This window comes from Patagioenas fasciata, chromosome 14 (assembly GCF_037038585.1).
Source record: "Patagioenas fasciata isolate bPatFas1 chromosome 14, bPatFas1.hap1, whole genome shotgun sequence".
Classification (NCBI taxonomy): Eukaryota; Metazoa; Chordata; class Aves; order Columbiformes; family Columbidae; genus Patagioenas; species Patagioenas fasciata.
Window position 1 is genome coordinate 14,229,180 of NC_092533.1, and position 24,819 is coordinate 14,253,998.

Genomic DNA, 24,819 nt, shown 5'->3' on the forward strand with positions numbered 1-24,819 from the left:
TGCATGATGTTATATTTTCCTCAGAACCTTTCCTCTATGCAGTATTTTGATCAGATGCTGTCTAAGAACAAATTATTCTTGTGAAGCCCAGTATGGTGGTGTTAGTAAGATCACTTTGTTCATTTTGTTTAATTGTTTGTTTTTCTGCTGGGGTGAAGTCAATGAAACAGGGATTTCAGGAGGGGGATTGTTTTGTAATGTGAGTGGTTGCATTTTCTCTTGCGCTACAGTTCCACCATCAATTGTCAGCACCTGATCAGGACATCCCGATATGCTTATTCCCGTCCCGTGTGCTGGCATTACATATGGCAATGTGCTGAGCCAGTTGAAAGAAATGATGGAGACTAAAACTGTGGCAGGAGGAGACAAAAGAAATGGAAATATTTTGGTAAAGTGCCCAGTCAGGTTCATTGAGTAACCACATCAGCTCCTATCCTGGCTCGAAGGAGGGGAGATGCTGCAGAACTAGGAAGCCAGTTGCTGAGGTGAGGGGAGAATCACCCCTGGTAGCAACGTTGGCTCCTTAGCCTGCACACGAAGATGGGGTCTGCTGGTGCTGGACTCTCATGCCTGCTGTATTGGGGAGAGAGGCAAACTGGGATCTCTGTGCCCTATAGCCTTCTGGGTGGTGACAGATACCTGTATTAAACAGACTGTAGCATAACCAGTAAATGCTTGCTTGTTCCTTATTTACGGGGTACCTTACTTCAGAAAAAATGTTTATTGTTCTGAGCTTACAGCTGAAAGTGCCCAGAGCTGTGCTATAGCACACGAAATGCTGTATAATACTATGTACTATGAACATTGGGCACATGGTGTTAGTGAACACTTCGTCTTCGGTCTTCCCATGCCAAGACCCCAGCCAGTTAAAGGGAATAGGGGCTTCCTGGGTGTGGTGGCGATGGGATGGTTGGCACTGCAGTGGTGGGGCAGGGAGGCTGCCTGGGGCCAGAAGGCTCCAAAATGAGCAGAAGAGCATTTCAGTGGTGCTCTGTGGGTGGGTACCTTACACCAAATGATCTAGTGACTAAAAAAAAATTAGTCTAGAATGTGAAGTATGTACCGACAAAGGCCAAATACAAATTGTCTGTGTTATGTTGATTTTGCAGTTCCCTGGATTATACATGCGTGCAGCTGTGATATTCCTTTTCTATCATTACTGCGTGCGTAATCTATAACCTTCATCAAAGAAACATGACTCATTAATTAGTCATGAACAAGGGCAAGACAAGTGATAGTGTGAAGTGTGCCAGATCTTCTCTCAAAGTTTTTAAGTGTCTGGCAGCTTGTAGATACCGTCTCCATAGTACTGGCAGGTTACTCTGTAAGGACCAGTTCTTGCAGGATATACTAAGTGTATGGATTTTTCTATCAATTACCGCAGTGGCACTCAAAGTTACAACCTTTCTTTAATTAACGCTCTTGTACTATTATGAAGTGCATGGTGGTTACTGGCACTGTTGGTTTTAGCTGAAATTTAAATGGCAACAGAGACCATGGCCAAAGTGTGCGAAGTATTTGTACAAATTGGCACCCAGCAGAACGTGTAAATCTTTGTGTGGCTCGTTTTCACTAGTGTTGAGGAGGATTGTGCGAATGTGCAGAGCTGGTGGCAGCGGGGTGTCCTATGGCAGAACTGGTGGCTGTGGAGCCATCTGGAACTGTCCATGCCTGGCTCAGGGCAGCCCTGGCCTCTCCTCACAGGTGCCTGGGCACCCCACACTGCTAACACCAACCTAACTGGCAAAATTACTCTTCTTTGTTTTCAATACAAGCTTAATTCTCATTTATATTTTTTGCTGATTAATTGGCTGTTTGATGACAATTGTCTCATAAACTTGCAGTATGGCTATGAAGCAAACAGATGCTTTTCCAGGTCCTAGAAAGGTATTCCCTGTTCTTCCCACTGCTTTGAAATAATCATTTCTCAGCATTAGAAACTGAGAAATTAGAAGAGAGACAGAGTTTCTCAGACTCCAGAAATGTTTGGTGACAGTGTCTGCCCAGTACATGGGATGTGCCTTCTCTTTTGAGAATGAATTTGAGTAACTCCTTACTTTGATTTTTTTCTTTTTTAAAGACATTTTTGCATCATCTTACATCTCTACCCTGCAAATGGCTACATGAGAAGATGTGATATCAGCAGCACAATGAAAGGGAAGGTCTAGATTTGGTATTAGGAACAATTTCTTCCCAGAAGGGGCTGTTGGGCATTGGAACAGGCTGCCCAGGGCAGTGGTGGAGTCACCATCCCTGGAGGGGTTTAAGAGGCATGGAGATGTGACACTTGGGGCCATGGTTTAGTGTGGTACAGCTCCCTATACTCAGTTTTAAAAGCCTGTAGAAGATGGTCTTTCTGGAGGATTAAAACATGATCCTACACATCCAGTTGCCAGTTTTTATACGAGCCTGACGGGAGGCAGATTTTACCTTTCACAAATTACTTATTGTTCTTTTTCGTGGTAGTTATCAGTGTTTGTATCTCAGTGTAACCTGATGCTGCTCTTAGGAATGTTTCTGTTCCAAATTCAGCAGTTCCTGAAATAGTGATATACAAACAGGAAAGGTATAAAAGAATTAGCAATTATAAGCAAATAATATAAATGGCACAGAATTACCAAAGCAGGAGGTATGTAATAGAAATGTAATTTGCATTGAGGCATAGGTTGATAGGATTGCACAAAAGAAAGTAAGCATAATAGTGAAAATAAGGAGATTATGAAAGTAAAGACTGCATTCCAGCCCCTAATTAGTGAGGTTATCTGGATTTCAGCTTTTGCATTTGCGAATTAAAAGCACTGGGTTTTTTTTACATTGATTCATATTCTTAGGAGATTTTATGCCTTGATTCTGGCCTTAAAGATTTTACATGATACTAATGTACAATGTGTATCGAATTCTTTGTCTTATTTAAATAATTGATGCTTTATGGAAAGCTGTTGGCCTGAAATACAATTATGCCTATTCATTTCCACAGAGATAGACCTCAGCAGTTAAGTAGTGCTAGTACATCAAGCTTCTTTTTAACCAAAAAATAAGTACCATTAATTTAAATTTAGTGAAAGCAATAGATAAAGATGGCAGTGTTAAATACTCTGTGTTACAAGTTGCATATGCAACAATGGAAAGCACTGGCTTTTCTTTATGGGTTTTTGTATGTATTTATGAAATATTTGGCCTTAGTGTTAATGGTTTGCTTGTCTGTTCCCACCTCCAGCATGTGGTAGTTTTGTATTTTTTTGAGCGGGCAAGTGTCAACTGTTCAGATTTCTTTGGCAGCATGGCCAATCACTTCCTCACCATTATTTCTTAATGTTCAATTTCATAACGGAAGGTGAAATCTATGTTTTTTCCAAGTCATCTTACAAGTAGTTGTGGCTCTACCTGCATCATTTCATTGCCTAGGTGCAATATAAGTCAGTTGCTGAGGCTGTGGACATGTTAGGCAATTTTTCTTTTCTAAAAATACTTTTAAGGATAATGAAAATTCTGAAGAAAATGTGGGAACCAACAGGTAGGCTAAAGTATTACATCCTTAGAAGGATAAATTAGCAGAGGAAGCAGCAAGTGGTTTGTAGAGTGGTGACAGCTAAGAATATTTTAGTTTAAACTTCCTGCAATGAAGATATCTGGAGGAAAAACGTCTTGATCCAAAGGTTGTGAGGAATACTATCTGAGGTCATAACGTCTGTTCTTTCTTTAGGAACTGAGTAGAGAGGACATGGTCCATTCCTACCTGCTAGTTTTAACAGTGTAAAAACTAAATGACTAATCAATCTCATTGTTTGTGTGTCTACATTCAGAGCAGGAAGGAGGGAAAATGAGAGGCATAAGGAAACATGTGTCTAGAAGATTATTTTTTTGTCCTAGATCGAATAGATTTTATACGCCTTTTTGAAAGTTAAAAACTGAGAGAGATTACGTACCAAAATATTTTTTAAATCTTTGATAATTACTAGTATTTTACAGTTCATTTTTTCTTAAACTTCTACTTTTTTTTTCTTCTTGACAGATCCTTCTTGCTTTTCACTGCCCAACGCATTGAGAATTCCCACTCACCTGATGAGCTAAAGACACAACCCAGAGCGACCGCAAAGCAGAGCATTGCCGACCCTCCTTTCTGTGAGTAGTCACAACGTCAGTTCTGTACCTTGTTTTGCTCTGAGATGTGTTTATATTGTTGACCGAAGTGCTTCCATCTATGCTTGAAAAATGCCTAGAAAGATCTCTGCAGGAAAGTGGTTTTGTGGAGGAAAGCAATTTGTCTCAGCACTGCACTTTACAGAATCTACTTCAGTCTTTTCCAGCCCAACCGAATTACCTCAGAATGCTTCGCTAAGAGAAATGTGCCTTTTTTGTACCCACCTGGGTTTTCATTTGCTGGAGTTGCCCATCCTGACAAATTCAGGATCAAATGAGGATGGTAGGAGCTTATTGCTCTTGGCATCAAAAGAAATTTTTCTTCACTCGAGTGAGCCTTTTATTGAGATTCTTAACACTACAAAAACTATTTAGTCTAGATGAATGACTGCATATCATAAAGTTGTAAATCTGTGTATTCTGTAATATACGCTGTGCAAAGAAAACATAAACAAAGAGAAGAACCTTTCAAATCATCTGTTCTTTTGTGGTGTCTCTAACTGCTGGACAGAATGCTCACAAGACACCCTATAATTTAATTAATGTTGTGCATACACACTGGGAATTCATTTAATTACATAGAGTAACACGCTTATCCCAATGTGTCCAGCAGATGAAGTAGGCTGTCTCGCTTAAGAGTAGTTTAAGAATAAAGGAAATATAAGCTTCAGTTGATGGATTTCTTTTTTTTTTTTTAATTTTGAGCTTTTTATTCTCTTGTGGATTTTTTTGTTTTTACTATAATAAGTGTATCTATATACCCCATGTAAATGTTCCTTTATTTCTTGTCAGGGATCTTTGTAGTTCATCTTCAAATAGTTAAAGAGCAGACTGACAAGTACTTTTCATACCAAATTCCTGGAGAACAAGCATTAAGTGATAAGAGATTGGTCCAGAAGCTCTCGCTTTTGCTCTGTGTCTCAAGTGCAGTTTGTCAGGAAAAGGTTGCAGAAGTTGGTCCTCAGTTAAAATTTCAGAACACCTGATAGCTCAGTCTCAAAATACCCTGCTGCAGTCTGGTGTAGGTAGGGCTGCTTGGTTTGTTTGCTCTTGTTACCTCCTTTGGTTTTTTTCATGAGGGAACCTGAATAACACTGGGTGCTCTCCCAAGGTCAGACAGCAGGTCAGGAGCAAAGCTGAATGTGAAAGCACATTCAGAAATCCCTTCAGTAATTAAAGTTGAGAAGGTGTCCATTTAAACCTCTCAAAATGGTAACTAGATCCTGTAAATTGCTTTTTTTACATTGCTCTGGGAAGTACTGAGACCAGAAAGGTTTTTCAGATACTGAGGGGAAAAAAACTTCCAATTGTGTGGCTATGGGGAATTTGCTATGGGTTTGATTTGAGTCGATATGCATTGTAGGACAAGAGACTGTAATGCTGTGGTGCTTATGGGGAGCAGAAGTAGTTGCTTAAGAGGATTTCCACTGATTCCTCCAGCTTAGAGAGGAGTCCTCGCAGACCCCCAGGACAGGGGAGGAGCGTAAGTACCGCAAGAAGATCACACGCAGTGTATTACGGCAGCTGATTTGGAGTTTTATTTTGGAAGCTTTGGGGTTTTGGGAGATGTTTGGTCTTCACATTCGACAATGAGTTTTACTTAGCTGCAGATTTGGCGTGTGGAATTTGTCCTGGGTGCCGATGATACCTTGTTTTCAGCCTGTCGCAGGCTCTGCCGTTGACTTCGCAGGGTTGAACCAGTACAATCTCTCCTTAATTTCCCTCAGTAGGTCTGTGTTCCTGTAGATTTGCTGGTGTGATGAAGTAGTGCTGGTAACTTCTGAATTATTTCTCTTTTGTGTTGTTTGCCTGGCTCTGAGCACTGCCTGTTTCTGCCTTCGCATTTGTTCTTCTTTATACAACAGATAAAGACTCAACACCAGTTCACAAACAAATATTGAGACTCATTTCCCTCCATTGTGTCCTTCTCCAGCATCACCTGTGTTATTCAGAGGGCACTGCTGTAACATCAGTGTTTCAGCATATTTGTTAGGTTGACTTTTTGTTTCGAGGTTTTATTTATTTTCTTTTCAACAGAGGCTGCTATTATCCCATCATGGTGGATCAAATCCTTTAGAAAGTAACTACCTTAAAGAAAACACAAGTTTACTTAAAAACCTCCTGGACTTATCCCCAAGGAGGGATTCAGTTTCTTAGCCTTACAGATCTTGACTGTAAATTCCCTTCTTCTGTGCGAGTGGGAAGACAACAGCCTCTCAGTCACTGTTGTCTTCAGTGCTCTGAGCCCCGGGTCTGGAGGATGCAAAATGTTTTTGCACTTTTAGGGCTGCCACTCCATATAACAACATATTCTGTATGGTCTGCAAACCTTTTGTAAACTCACATTGGTATGATAACTCAAAGCTACTTGAGAAAATTGCTGAGGCAGCCCTCTCTTTACTGTCAGGCTCACGTGCCTCTCCACCGTGTTTGATTTGTTAGATTCTAATGATTTTTAAAGGGAACAAAAGTATACAAAATGGTGCAAAGTGTGCGTGGATCTTCTAAGTCACAGCATCTGTCTCCAACACTAATGCTCTGGTTTTGAGCCTATAGATCAAAGGCTTGTTTGCGTTATTTCTGCCGAATACCAGGGCTGCTTCTGCCGGTCGCACACACCTTCGTACCCTGTACTGTGCTTTGGCCGCCACCTGAGAGGTACCTTCAGTGAGAGCTGACGCTAATTTCTAGTGTGCTTGTGCTTAGTGCTTTCCATAATGGTCTAATTTGTTGGCTCCTTTCCCCTTTCTAGTGTAGTTCTGTGCTCACAGCCTGCTCCTCTGCACCAAAAAAACCCAACAAAAACCAAAACCCACAAACAAAACTGCAACCACCAAAAAGCAAGCCTCCCGCAAAACCCCAAACTCCACTTCCGTTGAATGACTTCACTTCCAAGAGATTGGATAGATGTACTTCTTTGTATCTTTTAAAGATATAAGATACTATTTTGCTGAAATAGTACTCAGTAGAGGTGAGGAAAAAGTCTATATTCGCTAAACATGTAGTCTTGTAAACAATTTTATTTTTAAGTATGCTCTTATCCTTCCCTAAAGCAAATTATTTTCTTGCCATAGATTTATTTTGTATACTTGTGTTTTTGAATAGTTGTGTTTTTTATTTCCTAAGCAGCAAGCTCACAATCACAACTTGACAAATAAAATATTTGCACTCAGAAATGGAACAACAGAACCAATGTAACTTCTGCTACTGATTTTTATTTGTGTGTGTGTGTGTGTGTGTGTGTGTAGCTATTTTGGCAGCAAAGGCAGAAAACTGTCCTGTGTAAGCGTAAAACTTACTTAGAGTAAATTGCTCTGAATTATAAACTAACCAATAAGTCCATATTGCTGCAGTGTTGTTCTCCCATTCCTCACCACTCAAATGAAAATTTTATCCCAAATAAGAAACAATGCACTGGAATTTATTGTTTTTTAGGAACACAGTAAAATGGATGCTTCCTGAAACTATCAACAACAGTTGATAGCAAGGATATATATTGAATTTAAATGGACTGTTGTAAAACAAGTGATGATTACAGAAGTAGTATTAAGGTGTTACCTGCGGTTTTGTAAATTATGCCATATTACCAATTACTGGTTTTGCTGAAACATATTTTAGAGAAGAAGAGGCACTATTTCTTTGCATTTCTGTCTTTGTTATGGAGTTTAGTAGAAGATAATGGGGTTTAAGCTATTTAGTTTTAGGAGCGACTTTAAATGCATCAGGAAGTAAGGCCACACATTGACCTCAGCACTGCAAAAATACTTGTTGGGGGATAAATTTATTTAACAGCCTTTCTTAAGACCCAAGATTTGATTTGGAAAAATAAATGAGACACTGTCATTTCTCAAGTCAGGCATGAAAAGATGAGAAATTGAATCCTATTTTGGATAAATTCAGGCCTCTGTCAGATGCATGGAAGATGGGAATAATTCAAGCATAACAGTAAGTCTAGGATGATTTAGAAAAAAAAAAGGATTACTGTATCTTAAAATACTTTTAGTGTACTTTAGATAGGAGTATTCAGTTTGAGAGGCTGTAATGAGAAAAAAACATACCTGTATAAAAATACGAAATTATCACTGAATGTCAAGTAAGAATGTACTAGACTGTACTGGCAAAGATAACTAGATGTTTGAAATCCTGCATTTTTGACTGCTTACTATGTAGCATACAAAATGGAGTGTTGATAAATCGATGCTGATAGTATTTGGTATTTTATAAGGATTCTCTTGGAGATTTTACTAACAATGATCTGCATTCTTTGCCATGAAGTTGTAATTCATATATTTTTCATATACTTCAGGGGGATATGAGCTTTTGTATAAAAAAAAAGGCTCAGTGGAGAAAAACAAGACAAAACCAAACAAACCCCAAACCCACCAAAACAAAGATAAAACCTCCAAACAAACAAAACCAGAGGGCACATTTGAGCTTTGACCTTTGATTTTTCTAACTAAGGGCAGGCTTTAATATATGTCATCATTTGAAAATGAAAACTCATCTTGTTGCTTCTCTAGGAATGTGGAACTGTGGGTGAAAGGAGGGGAGATGCTGTGGATTGTCAGGCTGACCACACAAGCTTGAGGGAAACATGGGGCCGAGTGAGCACTGTGTAAGGGGAGGCTGAGCTGGGCGGCTGTGGAACAGGAGCCAAGAGTCAGAGCCCAGAACAAGTGATGCTCTGTCAAGTACTTCTGTGTAACCTGCTTTAAGCACTGAATAAGGGTATCTGACACAAAGGAAAATGTAAAATCCAGATGTGGTGCCCGTGGTAATCTGTCCTTATGGTTTTATCCATTCCTTTTGGTACTGAAAACTCAGTACTGGCAATTCTAGATTTTTGTGGAAGCGATTCTAAAGTCTTACTGGTGGGATTTCAAAAGAAATACTGTGTTCTTGAGGATGATTTAGTCCTTCATTTTTGATAATGAATCCTGAGCTGGAGTATTTCAGAGCTGCCTGACGAAGAGGAAAAGGTTTGCAGTCAGCATCCCTCTTGGAAAGAGCCCTCTATTCGTAATTACTTTGTGACTAGAGTTTGAGGGAGTGGGACTGTGTAGGTGTCTGATAAATGTTTTTGGTGGAATAGAGTACACGCTTGAGGAATGAGCGGATAAAGCTGCATTTTGGTTCCATTCATTCCAGTCCAGGCTGGTGCCTTTGCCCTCGTGGACAGCTTATTTTTGTGTATTTAAAGATAAAGAAAAAAAAATCTTTAAGAGGAAGGAATCTTGTGTAAATATTTTCTTCCAGGTTTTTCCTTTGCTTTTCATTGCACTGTCTGTGTTTATAGAAGTAGCCGGTATGAACTGGTTCATTAGGCTTTGAATGTATGTTGTAAAATACTCTCCAGTTCTGAATCAGTCTGAAATCAAATCACAAGTTAACTTCTAGTCAGCAAGCTATATCTGCTTGGAAAGGATCTTCAAATCAGGCTTTATAGAAAGAAAACAGAAGTAATAGAGCTACACTGCCATCACAGTGAGAAATCAAAATTTTCAGCACTTACAGATGTTTTGGTATCGCGAAGAGCTGCCACCCCCAGTACTGCATCTGACAAATCTATGTATTTGCCACTGAAGCCAGGACATGAATCAGTTAGAATAAGCCTGAAAACAGGCTCAGGTGTCATCCTGGAGATGGCTGCTATTGATTGCAGGAAGGGAGATATTAGAGAGAGCAAGATGCCTTGCCAGAATAAATCAGTTTTGAGTAATAGGGAGTCCTCCAAGGGTGCTAATAATGCAGTAGAAAAACATGTCAGTAGGGCAGTGGAGAGTGACAGGATTATGCTGCACTGTAGCAATGTTGCAGTTCCAGTAGGTATATGAGGCAAGATGATGCATAGCGCAAATAATTTTTGTTCTGCACTTTTATTCTTCTTTTAAATTTTAAGTCGTGTGCTTGTCGTGGTTTGCTAGTTGTCTGCAAGCTATTATTTATTCTTGGTTTCACTGTGCCTTATACAAGTCTGTCATTTACATAGATGTTTCTCATAATTTTAGCCTGTTTACAGTGACCTGAAGTGGAAAACCAGTATGACTACCATTGTCTTACATGGTGTCCTATAGAAAACCAATCACACCTGGTGTTCAAAGTATGGGTTTCAGCAGAATAATTTAAAATTATAATTGTTTGGTAGAAAAACTGAATATAACTAGACTTTTTTTTGACCTAGCACCTGCTCACCTGTTGTACTGGCAGATAGATGTAATCTTGCCTTTCTGAGTATGTACAGTAGAAGCAACTTTTCTTTGTCCTGGTCTTTCCTGACCCAGCTTTTCATCGCCCCTGGCAGTCTGGTCCGTGCTTGTTCAACACGCGGCTAATTACAGTTATGTGAACACTGACATTAAAACAAGCTGCCTACTGGTAGAGATTTTCTCTTTTACAAGATTACGACTATCTTCTTATTTTTTAATATTAGCTTTGTCATAGCTGTAATGTGGCACATTTCATGGGCAGTTGAAGTTCCCCTCACTTTAGCAGATATCTGGCTATTATACAGATAGCTGCTTTTGACAATAAGCATCTGCAGCTACTCAAGACATAGAGATGCTGGTGTGTGTGGCTAGGCAGCTTCATTTGTTATGCCGTGTTGTCCCAGAATAAATATGCAGAATATATTGCAGTAGAACAATCACAATGCCAAAAAAAAAGAAACACATGGGTGTTTTGTTATAAGAGAACTGACTGTGCTGCTGGTATCAAGCAAGTAGTTAAATCCAAGTAGAAGGAATTTTCATTTTTAAAAAAATATTCCAAATATTTGCTCTATCTCTTTTTTTTTTTATTCAATCTCCTTAGCAACAGAAACATCTGTTTCTTTTTTTCTTAGTCATTACATTCAAAGAAAGTAGCTGCTTCAAAAATAATGAAAGCAATTTCTATGAATTGGGTTGCTATTAATTGTTTCCAAGATGTTTTAGTATGATAATAGGACATGCAACAATTGGCTGTTTTCTCTAATTGAAATATGGCTATGTAGTTAACCTGTGCTGGTTAGGTGAGGTATAATCTATCAGCTCTTATAGTGCATTAATTGTGTGATTTTCTGTGTGAGAGACAAGAGTGAGCTTGACTATTTCTGGCTTATTTAGGAAATACTTAGTATCAATATGTGCATTGTTGTTATACATAATGTTTTATTAATTTACAACTTCAAAGCAAGTCAGTGAAGAGTTTGCCTTAAGACAGAGGACTAAATATGCATGGCCTTACAAATATATATTTTTGTACGTCAATCTACAATACGAAACAGTATAATTAATTCAAAATAAGGACTTTGTTTTATAGTGATGCTCCTTCTCAAATTACTGTATGTTTTATTTTGTTTGTTTTTTTTTTTTTTCCTAGTGGATTTTACAACCCAATTTAAAGCTGTTATTTGGTTTCAGAGGGGCTTACTGCTCAGCAATTTTCACGTGTATGACCAAGAGTGCATTCCTCTAAATCACAAGGAACTTGCACATGTAAGTGAGATTTAGAAAAAAAAAATGAGCCAGGGCTGCAGGACCAGGTTATGAATTGGTCCCTTTAAGCCAAGAGGAGCAGACTCACCGTTGCGGTGTTGGGAGGGAAGGACCTTTGCTCCTGCCATAGTCTTGAGTGACTCATTTAGATCTAACTGCACATGGATGGAGCTGCATACATGCTTGAAATCTAGTGCAAAAATTGAAACTTATTTCTTGATAGTGTGAACCTACTTATCACATAAAGATTCATAATAGCATGGGAGGAGGGGAAATGTTCACGTGGGTGAAACTGGAAAGGCTTAAGCTCAACTGGAGCTAAAGTAACAAGGGCTGGGAAGAGTAAAAAGGAGGGGTCTTACAGGAATGTATGCTCGTTGCAAAAGGAATTTCTAGATATTCATGCGTCCACTGATGGATGGAAAAAAACCTTAATGATGGACACTATGGAAAAAGATTAAGTACCCGCTGCAATTTTTGCCTTGCTCTTCACAAGCAAAATCTGGTTCCACACCTATGTGTGTACCATGGGGTTTGAGGAGGGGAGGTGCAGCCAGGCTGAAACAAGGCTAATTGTATATGTTTTGTACATAGTGGCCAGGCTAACCTCAGTCTCTGGAAAGATCATGATGGTAGATCCAAACATGTCAAGTATGAGAAGGTAATCAGTAATAGTGTGGATTTACTAAAGGGCTACCATTGTTTTACCAATTCAGTTACCTTCTACAATGAAATAAATAGCCATGTCAGTCATTTTACACATTTTAGTACCAAGTTCTCCTTTCAGTGCACTTGCGTGCTGGAACCACACTATAAATTTTCTTGGATGCTTCCACAGAGTATGTATCTTGTGGTTTTTCTTCTGTGTTTGTTTGTTTTGTTTGTTTGTGTGGTGGTGGTGTTTTGGTTGTTTGTTTGGGGTTGTTGGTTGGTTGGTTGGTTTGTTTGGGGAGGGTGTTTTGTTTTTGGCAGTGGGGGGCATATTAATGCTTGTAATGCTCTCTGACTATATCACATGTACAGCAGGAATTTTACTCCAAGGACCATCAAAACTTTGAATTAGAGAAAGAAAAAGTAAATACTATTACATTGCAACTTTTAATCATGTTTACACTCTCCCAGATGCTTTTTTTCTCTCTCTCCAACCCTGAAAAAAAAAATCATTCTGCATGAGACTACTTCTGGCACATGTAGGTGGCAAAAATGGTTTTGAGAAGCTTTACCAAAGAACCATCTGGAGCCTGTATGAGGGCCAAGGACACTGAGAACTTCCTTCATGGAAGAACTGATGAGCTGGGCGGAGCAGCAGCAGTAAAGTATGGCTGTAATCCTTTCACTGGCCGGCACATCAGACGGATGGGCAGGCTGCCCAAATGCCACTTCTCTGAGAGTTTTAGACAGAGTCCATACTCTGATTTCCCTCTTAGGCTGCGCTAAAGCAATAGTGGAAGCCATGTGCGTTCAAGTTAGATGTGCAGAGTAGTCCAAAATACAAACATTGAAATACTCCTGATTCCTCAGTAAGTGCACATTCTTTGTACCCATTGTGTGCTGAAAATGGAGCTGGTGAACAGAGCCCCTCAGGGATGAGGTTGGTGGAGGCAGGCAGAGAAGGATGGTTTTGAGAAGGATGGCAGGGGAGAAGCTGAGTTTTAGTTAAGATGGGCATTGTTGGCTGTTGATCGTACTGTAACTTCTGTGGATGGGGTGGAGGGAAGGAGGAAAGGCATCTGTGGGAGGACCTCAGAAGGGAAGGCTTTTGTCAGTTGTGATCAGGGCCAGGGTTACAAAAATCGCTTCTTGAACTTTTGGTTAAGATCAAGTGTAGTGTAGGAAAAATGACAGGAATTGTTGTTGCAGGGAGGAGCCTCACAAAAGTACCAAACCCTGGTGCCTTGCTGTACTGGCAGGGAGACACCCCGGGCTGCCACAATCGCTGGCTGCTTCTCTGTAGAGTCTTCTGCCCAACGCTGGCTGCTGAAGTAGATGGTTATTCCTACTACGTGTTGAGTTTATTCTATTTATTCTGTGCGAAACAGATATTGAGCCTAAAAAATAAGAGTAGCTAAATACTGGCAATCTTACTGCCAGTGTCATGTTCTATGAGTATAATTAGAACAGATATATGATATCTGTGGTTATGCATTTCATGTGACCTTGCATGTTCAGTTTGTTAAATTAGCTTCTGTCGGTCTTTTAGCTGAACTCTTGGAAGCAGGAGATGGTGTCAGTGCTTTCATGGTAGCTGCAAATCAGGCAGTGAGGAAACACTTCGTCACTTGGAGAAGTTATACAGTCATCAGTATGGTTCTTTCCAAGATGCTCTGGTTCTGTAGGAATGCCTGAAGGTTCCTGACTGCAAGGTACAAAAAGAGTAAGTTGGTTTGAGATAAGAAGAGCAGAATCTTCAGTTACCTGATGCCTTCTCTGCTGACCATCCAAACGCTTAGAATATGAAAGGGATTTGTTTTGTTGCTTCTTCCTCCTTTACTCTGCACTGGAAGGCAAACTTTCCCCTGGCACCAGCTGTCTCAACGTTTCCTGGATATTGGAAAAACATTGCTTACATATTGGTACTCTTTCTAAATAAATCTGTATGATTCCTACAGAGTGTTCCAGAATAAATTGCACATTTTCTTTTACATTCTCTCCGTGTTTATGTTGCATATGCAAGCTGTTACTGTCCATAGGTTTGCTTACTTGCTTGGGATGGAATTTATAAAGATGAAAATGACTAATTCTTTTATCGTTAAAGCAGAGTGAAAAAGTAACACAGGGTGAAAAAGAAATAGCAAACAGGGTGCTTGACAAAGATAGCACTCTCAGTAGCAGTGCTTCCACGTGTATTTAATGGATATAACTCTTCAAATGCTTCCATAGCAAATGGATGCCTTTTTAACCTTCTCTGTAAATTACCCCTAAAGGTAACAGCTGATAATCCTGCAGCTCTTCATGGTATCTGTCCACAAGTTATTTTTGAAGACAGAGTTCTCATGAAGAATACTACTTTGATATTCAAAGAATGAATCCCAGGCAGTTTAATGCTAATGTAAGACAATTTTTCGTGTTTCAACTTTAATTCTGATTTGACTTGAAATTACTGCAGTTGGTAACAGAGAGGAGAAAATATGCATACAAAGTTAATATTTTTGAAGTAAGTGTTAGCATATAGGTGTCAAAATGTGGACTTTAACTGGACTGATTATTCAGAATCTCTTTTTTTCTGAACTGTTGTCACAACTGCATGAAAAACACGTGAATATAATCAGTATTCATGCAAGGACTGTTTCATCTGTGGTTTGTGTGTGATTTTTTTGGATACTGAGAGGGTTGTTTTGGTTATTTTCCATTTTTACTTGTTAAAACTAGCCTAAGAACAATCTGAAATTAGTGCCTTAAGTTGAATCTGGGTTCTGTCACAGTGATAGAACAGGTTCTTTCTTTGATGAAGTGACACTTTGCTCCTGTAATAAAAGGAAATATGTCAGAAAGGAAGCAATAGAAGTAATTGGTTTTGCGTGTTTGGCAGTTGACGCTCTAAGATCTCCTACTTATTTTGAGTGTAAGTTTTCAGTAAAACTACTGCATAATTTAGAATCACAGAACCCAAATTTACTTAGATACTAGTTCCTATAATGGTAATTCATTACTGTAAGAGATCACAATCACACACATCAATATTAATTATTATATATTCCAGGTATACTCTTAAAAAAATTATGCTATTTAAAAAAAAAACTATAACACAAACGCTTTCTCTGTGGAACCTACTGTTGTATGGAATCCATTGTGTTCTTCAGAGAAGTTAAGAATCTATGGAAAAAATACTTTTCATCCACCAAAGGAAATAGGGTATTTGACAACATGCATTTGTCTACAAAATGCGAAGCAATATCTGATGAAATACGCTTTGTCAATAAAATAAATTGCCAAACAAAATGTAATCCTGCCTCAAAATAGTTTAGCCTACACAGTGAAATAAGCTACTTCCACAAAGTGCATTTTATTGCTTGAATTATTTTGATTTGCTGTCTATCAGAATCTGTAGATAAAGTGTTTTTTTTTTTTGTCAGACACTGTATATCAACCTTATTTTATTATATATAGATAAAATACATGTAATTTGAAGGTGGACATTTGATAGGACACCTTAAACTGGTATTGGTTTAGCTGAAATGATAAACCACAGCCACGCCCTGCTGGTGGTGGGAGAGGCTCACTGCTCTTCCTATCTTTGCCTGTAAAATAGTGCCTCTCTAGTTTGTAATTCAGCTACTGGTGCCACAACTTGGGTGTATTTAGCTTTCCTGTGGCATATAGTGTGAATTGTTCACTGTACTAAAGCACAGTACGTAACTCTTTAGTAAATTGATGCAAATGTCAGTACTTGCTAAAATTTTTATGCTTTGCAAGTTGCATACTTGCATTACCTATATCCATGTGTGAATGACAGATCTTCAACTAAACCTTTCCCTGACTTTCATGGAGCTGTACCAGACTCTTAGCTGAATAAGCATTTGCAGAGTGAGAAGGGGGAATGTCAAAACTGAACAATAGCTTTCCAGTTTCTAATTACTTAAAATTGTCAATTATATAAACTATTGTGGAGAGTTTCTGGCTGTGTGCTGTGAACAACCAGAGCTTGGTGTGGCTGTGGTGCAGACTGAGACCTACATGGAAGGATTTCCCTGAGACACCAAAGACAGAAGGAAAGTAAACAGAAGCTGCTCTGCCCTCGACCCAGGCTGTGAACAGTGCCCTGCAGCCAATCACCATAGTGGGGGGGGATGAGTGACTGTAAGTGTAACCAATTGTAGCCTGCGCTTACCACATGGCCTTTTGGTATAGAGTATATAAGGCTTGGAAAAACGTGGTCTGTCGGACATTGCTATTCAGTGTTGTTCAGAGTTCATTGAAGACTATGGATGTTAAATTCGTATTGAATTAGACTCCCTGCTCTCGCCCGGCCCGCCCGTGCGATCAAAGAGCTTCTGCTGGCATCTGCATTCATCGAATTAATTATTACTTCAAACTCTCATATTGGTTTTTATTTTTTTTCCAATGGCAGTTTCCTAGTGATCTCAAAAATTTAAAAAGTTCTTCATTGTTTATATGCAAAGCTGCTTTAGCGCTTATGTAGCTGTTAAGAAATATACAATTTCTCTTTGGAAAAGGTTGCTAAAAACATAATTCTCTCTAGAGAAATACAAGGCTCCTGTTGAGATTTTGAACATTAGTATATGTCAGTGTTTGTACTGCAGAGCTTAGAGTTCAGCTGCATAACATCATGTTCAGAAAAAAAGGCTTCAGAGTTTCCTATTTCACAGTTCTTGTTAAAGTTAAAATCATATATGAGGATTACAAATTTTCACATAAATCAATAAAAGTTAAGTTACTTTGAGATTCCTTTTGCGTCAGTGGTGGTGATAAGAAAATGTCCAAATTTTTCGGTCATAATTTGAAAGAACATAACTGAAGGTGAAAGCAAAGTGCAGGTCTCCAACCCAGGTGAGAGATCTCCTGAATTAGAGTGATCAAATGTTGTCTTTGCTCAGAAGTTAACAAGATCATTCTTGTCATTGCTTGCTTTCCTGATTGCAAGAATATTAGAAGAAAAAGTACAAAGAGTGTAAAGGCAAAAGAGCTTACCTGTGTACTCAGAAGATGTTTGCTTGAGAATGTTTTGAATGAGAATGGGATTACTTACAGACTTAAAGTTAAGATTTGTTAAAAATAAACGTATTTGGCTAAATATAAATTAATAGTAAACTTTTGCATCTTGTTTAAACAAAAATAAACAGTGTGACAAGTGGGAAACACATCACAGGTCTGGTTCCTTCACCTTCTGTATTCAGAATTTCCCAGTTTTTTCAGGAAGAACTGCATGGATAGAAATATATTTTTATCATGTGCTACAAAGTATAAATTACGTTTGGTTTAAAATGTTATTTTCATGTACAAGAAAATAGAAGCTCTATAACTACAAAAATGCATGTGTGTGTAGAAATGGGTGAACTGGGCTGTCTGCAGGTGCGAATGTAAGAAATAAGAAGGTACTGTAAAAATGAGTAACTAATGATTAAGATGCAGGTAATACTTTTACTACATATAACGCTAGTTTGGTTGCAGATAGGAAGAAGTGAAATGCACTGAAAATAGTTTAGTCTTTTTAAGTTGCTGGAAAATGTTCATTCTGTGCTATAAAAAAATAAGTAAAACTGGATGAAATGGTATAATAGTAGCAATAGTCTAAGTTAGCTTCTGCAGCCCATGGCTCAAGTTTAATGCTAAACCTTCATACTGACATGAAACCCCAGCATTAGACTTTGCCTTTGGAAAGTTCTCATTAAGGAATGTGCAAAGTAGGCTCACTCTTGCTCATTAAGCCACTCGGAGGATGTGGACAATTCATAGCTGTGCTCCTTTTTATGCTGTTTAGTGTACGATTTGCATTCAGTGTTGAAAAAATGGTAATTTCAGAAAGCTTCTCCTGGAGTGGTTAGATTACAATTATGCTTCCCACTTAATATATTTTACATATTAAATAACCTGATTTGCATTGTTCTCTCTGAGTTCAGAAGATGAGGCTACTAAAAGAAACTAGGATTGAGAAGTTGCTCTTGAGGCATTTTTAGCTGCTGCGTACGATAAGGCTTATGAGATGATGTTTTCTGCGTCTCTGTCAGCTTCTTCCACCTAAATTTGAATTTGTTCACCATGTCCATTTGCTTTGATTAAAGGCTGAGAGATTTTGGAGATAACTAATTTCCTGCAAAATGACAGAGAACTTTTAAATGCTTCTATTCTGGGGACCCCTCAGGAGAGAGGACAGATTGCAAAATGTCTCAGCTCTAGAGAAGCATCCATCAGTGAATGTACCTTGTAAGGCACATAAGTCCATTATATACACCACCCCCAATATCTTAAATATCTTATATATTTTATCAACAACTGAATTTCATTAGTTCCGTTTCTCACAGAATTAATAGGTTTTGTTGAAATCAATAATGCGAGGTTTCATCATCAGGAGTTTAAACATATATATATATATATTTATATTTATACTCTACACATCTTATTGCTAGAAATTGTAATAGAAAATATCTCTCTTTAATTATGTTGAGTTTTCATGGAAAAATAATATAAGTACTGGGAAGATTAAGTGAAAATGTGTATGGACCTGATAAAATTTGGTGAGGTTGTAGTGTAACTGTAGATAATTCTATATGCAGTCTCTGAGGTGGTTTCTTGTAGGCTGTGCTGTGTATTTGCACTTAGATGAAGAAATAAAGTATCAAAGTCTTCCCCATATATTGACATCAATTAGAGATAAACAATATTTGAGTTTAATTAAGGAAGCCTAATACTTGGAACCTGAAAATTAGTGTTTTGGTTCTGGTGTTCAGAGTATATAGAAAATGCTGGAATTTTCTCCAGGTTATGTTGTGTACTTATCACTTAGGCACTCTAATGGTTTTTGAAAGAGAAGGGAAATGTGCGCGTTCATGTGGGTACATTCATAAGGTCACATTACACACAGAAAAATGAAGACACTTCAAGAATAAAATGCCCTGCATCAATTTTAAAGATATGTTTCTAAAGTCTTGAAATGGTGAATGTTACACTGATTTATACACGCTCCTTTAGTGGTTTTTAGCAGCTGGCTGAAGTGATATAAAGCAATTTTATTTTTCTGTGTGTCTGATGTCATTCTGTGTTAGCGTGGCTGTCTCAGGCCTTTCCCTGTCACTTGATTCCCTGGAGCAACTGTCTCTTCCGCTTGGGTTATTTTCTTTGAAAGAAACGAACGAGCCTATTTCTCAGTGCTAACTAGCTAGATCTCTTGGTGATCATTGATAACATTTCCATGAATTGCAGGGTAAGAATTGCTGGTCCTGAGTGTCATTGCTGAGAGAGAGGGAAAAGCAGTCGGTGTTGTTTAGTCTTGGTCTCCTGCATCATCACATCCTGTGCTCTCCTAGTGCCGCGTCAGCCAGTCCAAACCCTTCTCATGTCACCACTAGCTAACAAGAGGATAAATTGACTTGTAAATCTTGGTTACCAAGTGAACCGGGATCTCGCATTTATTTACGAGGGCTAGAAACCACTTTTGTTATTCAATTTCAGTTCAAGTGCAGTGTAGCCATTCTCTTTGCAGTTCAGGTTTTGCATGTCCTTTTGCATTTGTTGTTGACCTGACATCTTCAAAGACTGTTTAAGATGCAGTAAGCCAGTAATGTAGCTGAGATTCAGATGAGCACATCCAGATGAACACTAGTGTGAGGGAATTAAACATACATGTTTGGCTTGCATTTCTCTGGTGTGCAAACCCCAGGTTAAACTTGCACAAGTCAATTTTGAGGCTAAAGATACTCCTGTGATTTCCTCACCCCACCTCTCTATATGGGAATTGTTGGAATTAAATATTATATTATTCATGTTCATAGATTTGTAATGTAAAATGTTTGCTTAAGTGTCTGTCTCCTTCATTTTCTTACACTTACATAGATTAACCAATGGGAAAAAAAAAAAAGAGTTATGAACATTCCCACATACTAGTAAAGCACGTAACCGTGTTTTATGGGTAAAACATAACTTGGATTTTCCGGTAGTTTGCAGAAAAGCCAGGATTGTTGAGCAAGCAGAGATGTTTCTTGGAGTTGCCACTTAGAGATTATCAAAAGTTCATTTCAGTGACTAATTAGATACTGAGTTTGTTTATATTACTGTAATAGCAATAACATCTCTAGATGGACTTGTGTCAAATTTTGCAGTTAATTTAAAGAAGGCCCTTCCTTGAAGACTTGGTTAGGGTTCTGCAAGAATTTTGGCATTGAAAGGTACTGCCGTATGTATTTCTATCTGGTTTTTAGTGCATTTCTTATTACCTTTAGTGACAGAGTCACTTCTGTCAGTTAAACAACTCTGTCAGTTTTAGTTTCGAGAAGTGTTTCTCCATCGTTTATTATATTGCCTCTTCTTAAAGCCTTTAGTCAGCTCTTTTAATCTGAGCTGGTCACTGTGATGGTTTTGTAGCTTCTTCAGCCATGGCTGTGGTGACATGGACAAGCTGCTTTAGCAGTACAGGCCCAGGTTTGTTCCACAGTAGTGAAGCAAATCATTGCATCATGTGGAAAGCGCCTTATAGTGTAATTTTTGGTGTGAATGTAAAATGCTCTTCTTTCCTGTGACTGTGGCCTTGTCACAAAAGTTGTCAGGGACCAGTGGTCCTCAAAGTGATGGAGTTTAGTGCTTTGGTTTGCTGCCCTGTCTGAACAGGCTCCCAGTGCCCATTGTGGATACAGGAATTAGATGGCACCAAACTGGCACAGTGATAACACATGCCTTTTGAAACTCTCTTTCCCTTTTGTACGTATCATGCTTCAGTTGCTGCAGGTTTTAAAAAAAATGTGCTGCAGTGTACTTTACATGGCTGCTTTTTTCAAAGGGCTATTGCTTTTCTTTCTTTCTTTTCTATGCATATAGGAAGGAGACCTACAGCTGTGCCTTATAGCATAATGTATATGGATTCCCTGACTTCCTTCATTTCTCAACATTGTCAGAGTTTATTTGGAAAGAGCTACAAAAAACAGGACTTATAGACAACACAACTGAGGCTGAAAATGAAATTTTTTTGGCTTTGACTACACTGGAGTAAAATTATGGGATGGTTTTCTTAATATAAACCTTAGCATGTGTGTTGGTATACAGTAGGTTAGTGCTGAAATTCTGAGCAGTTAGGTTTATTTCTTTTATATAAATATCCTTAATGTAAAATACTTGGTTAAAAGTTGAGAAAACATAACATATTTGGGAAATTCAAATGATCCTTGATAGCGCTGGGAACATTTTTGGAAACGGCAACTGCAGTCTTAATCTGTAACGTTAAAAGAATAATTTGCAAAAGAAAGTAATAATAAATGTCCATTTAATTAGTTTTGCGAAGGAACAAAATATAGGAAAAAGTTGACATTAAGAAAATACCATTTTAAATTAAGCTTTAAATGAGAATTGCAGTATTGATAAGTTGAACAAAAGTAACTAAGGAGGATTCAGAAAGCAATGTGTACAATTTATTAGAGTAAAATAGCTTTATGCAAACATGTGATTTGACAAATTATTTTTAAGTAAGCATTATGAATGTTTTGGCTGGGTTTTTTTTTTTTGAGTTCAGTAATATGCAAACCTTCATATAGGAGTCAATATATCACCTGGAAAAAGGACCAAGTAATCTCCATGCAATTTTTGACAGTATGAATATAATTGCAGAAAGACTAAAACATAACTTTAAAATGAAGTCAGGAAGTTCACAATAACAATTAAACAACCAGAAAATAAATGGCTTATCAGAAGGGAAGAACTTAAATACATAGGAATGGTAATAATTAATTCAGCTAACATGAGGTTGCTCAATGTATTAGTTTTACATTAATATGAGATTATTATATACTGCTTACTACTTACATTTGTTTATTTTTTTGTAAAAGAAATCTGCTCTGAGGGAGTTTCGTTGACCTTATGTCTGATTTATAGCCTTGTTGTATTTCTTTCAATGTGAGAATGTCCAAGCGATCTGGTGCCAGTCTACAGTTAAGTTCTCCAGAAGACAGCTTGTTAACCTCAGCAAGAATTTGTAGTAGTTCATTTCTAAAATACAGAGACAGGCTAGAACATGGTACCAGTTTATTCTTAAGCCAGTGAAACTTTGAATTTATCTTCCTGGCCTAGATGTTTCAGTGCAGAGCGTACAGCAGAATTCTGTTCTACGTGCAAGAGTCATTAAAAGTTTGTTTGGTATTTCTGATAAATGAGAGCAAAGTCATGCCTAATTCATGCATGTCAATAAGCTCAGATTTTATCCACGGTATAAAAATGTAGATTAGCTGGATCACAAAGGAGAAAAGATTTCTTGATTTATGGGGTGACTTCAAAAGTTCTTGAGAGATTGTTCAGCTTCAAAAGAGGGGAGCAGGAGCATAAAAGTTTTCAAGTGAAGCAATAACTCAGTGTCATCATTCAGGAAGGAATTTCTATTGTTATATACTATTCTATTGTTTCTAGTCTATTGTTATGGAGTTTTTTAGTTCTGTAAAGCAGATAAACTTTGTATGTCTCAAATGTTGTATCATAATCAGACTATTAAAACCTACCAAAGAACATAAGTATGTAACAACACTTGCAGTTCTGGTCCTTATAGTTGTGGTACACTGTTGTAAGATAGAAACCTTGTCAATATTTGCTGTGTGTACAGGGAGGCCAGATGTGTCTCCTACTCAATCCAGTGGGTGACATGTTCAGGTGAAGCATCTCACTTTGCATCCCTAATTTAAAAAAGAAATCTTCACCAACTCAAAATCAGTTTCCTTATAATATGGATAATTAAGTTCATGTCTGCAGATAACAAATGCTCAACTAAAGCAAGACATTAGTGAACACAGTAAAAGGCAGCAATGAAATAATGGCTGCCCTGTGTAACAGAAGAGAAGGCAGCTTGAGCTCTTGAAAGCAGGAGTTGCGTGAAATAGTTATTGATGTGAATGAGTAATTGATTGATCAGGTAATAACCATCCTAATTTAAACCTGACAAGGATATTGATAGTTGATATTGTTAAATATCCTCTAATGAGGCAGAAAGAGGACAAAAGAAATCCTAGAGTTGTGTGAGTATTGTATGAGAGTTGCTTTGATAAACAAATACAATATGGAATGACTGGGAAACAATGAGAGATGATAAAAGGTACAATTTTCTAGTCGTTTTTCAGACTATAAGCATTATGTCTAGCATGTACAATGGAGCAAAATGAGGGAAATTACTGAAGCTAAGAAAACATGGCATTATCCGTTGTTTGCTATGAGTTTGCATGTGCCCTACATTGTTATTACGTCCTAATTATTTTAAATGAGCTCCATAGAAGCATTATGTCATTCCGAAATTTCTTGGGAAGTTTAAGCATCTGGATGGGTGAATTTTTGGTTGTGTTTTTGTTTGTTTTTCTCACATCAGATATGGGGTTTGCAAGTAATTAATAGATTTAACAGATTTAACAATGCTAGTATGTAATTTCCACTTCTAGGTAAGTTATTGCATAAATCTGAGTTTGTGGAAGAGATCATGAAAACCCGCCAACAAACTAAATTCACAGATGATTTTCTTTCATTATTGTTGGGGGACTTTAAAACAAACAAACAAACAAAAAACTCCAACTAATTGAAGACTTAAGAAAGAAGATGTAAATTACTGCTCTTTTCAATTGTCTAATGTAGCCCTTAAGTATGGGGAAATAAATTTATGGCTTGTAGTAGTTGTGATAATCATTGTACTCAAGTGAGTAAGGAACCCTTCACTGATCATGTTAATTATTAACAGCTGCCAAATATGCATTGTAAAAATGTTCACAAAATTAGTCTATTGTACCAAGCTTCTGTTTTCTGGATTTTCTTTTCTGAAAATAATGTAAAGGAATGTTCAGCTTAAAACCAAACATAATTTCAGTTACTATAAAAATGAAGTACTCTATTGCAGACCTTTGACTAGTCTGTGCTACATCAGAATTTGTGCATAGATGGCAAAATGAAAAGTAGCAGCAGTCCTCATAGAGATGATCCATTCTCCTGGTTAGAATGCTTTTTGGTTGTTTTTTATTTTTTCCTGTGTAAATTCTACTTGCTTGAAATTGAAGTTTTGTGTGTTTCCAAAATGAACCAAAGCTCAACTATGTTTCTCCAAGAGCAGTCTTTGTGTTATCACACTACAATTTTTTGTAACTATTGCTTTGAAAAATGAGAATTTTGAATGGTTCTTTTAAGGATATGCCATTGGGGCTTAATGTAATTAAGAAACATCACTGTGACAGAGATAACACTCTGTTGTAATAGTGGCCATTATGGAGCTAGAGTACACAGAAAATGAAGTAGTTAAGTACCAACATTTTGTTCATAGTAGAAAGAATAAATAAGATGGAGGTATGTATAGTATTTTGAACAATTATTTGATCATCATTAAACTATGCTCTGGCAAAGTTACTGAAGACTTTCATGTGTGTCAGAACTTCATAATTTGGATTACAAAAGTCTTAGCATTTTAGGGGGGTTATTTAGAAATTGATGTGGAAGAAGTGTGGGATTTTACTGATACATATAGGAGGACTTCTATGCAAACTATTTGAAGTCTGATCCATAAAGCAGTGAGTTTCTACTGTGCTAA

At 37.8% G+C, this 24,819-nt stretch overlaps 1 protein-coding gene across 12 annotated transcripts in view; it reads left to right on the plus strand.

Moving 5' to 3' along the window:
• The window catches only part of TENM2 (teneurin transmembrane protein 2), a 629,416-nt gene that overhangs the window by 60,837 nt on the left and 543,760 nt on the right, over positions 1-24,819 (plus strand). For all 12 annotated transcript variants that reach the window (XM_071814801.1, XM_071814803.1, XM_071814804.1 and 9 more), the window contains exon 2: positions 4,013-4,122. The gene's annotated coding sequence lies outside the window, so the exon portion shown is untranslated. The remainder of the gene's footprint in view (positions 1-4,012; positions 4,123-24,819) is intronic.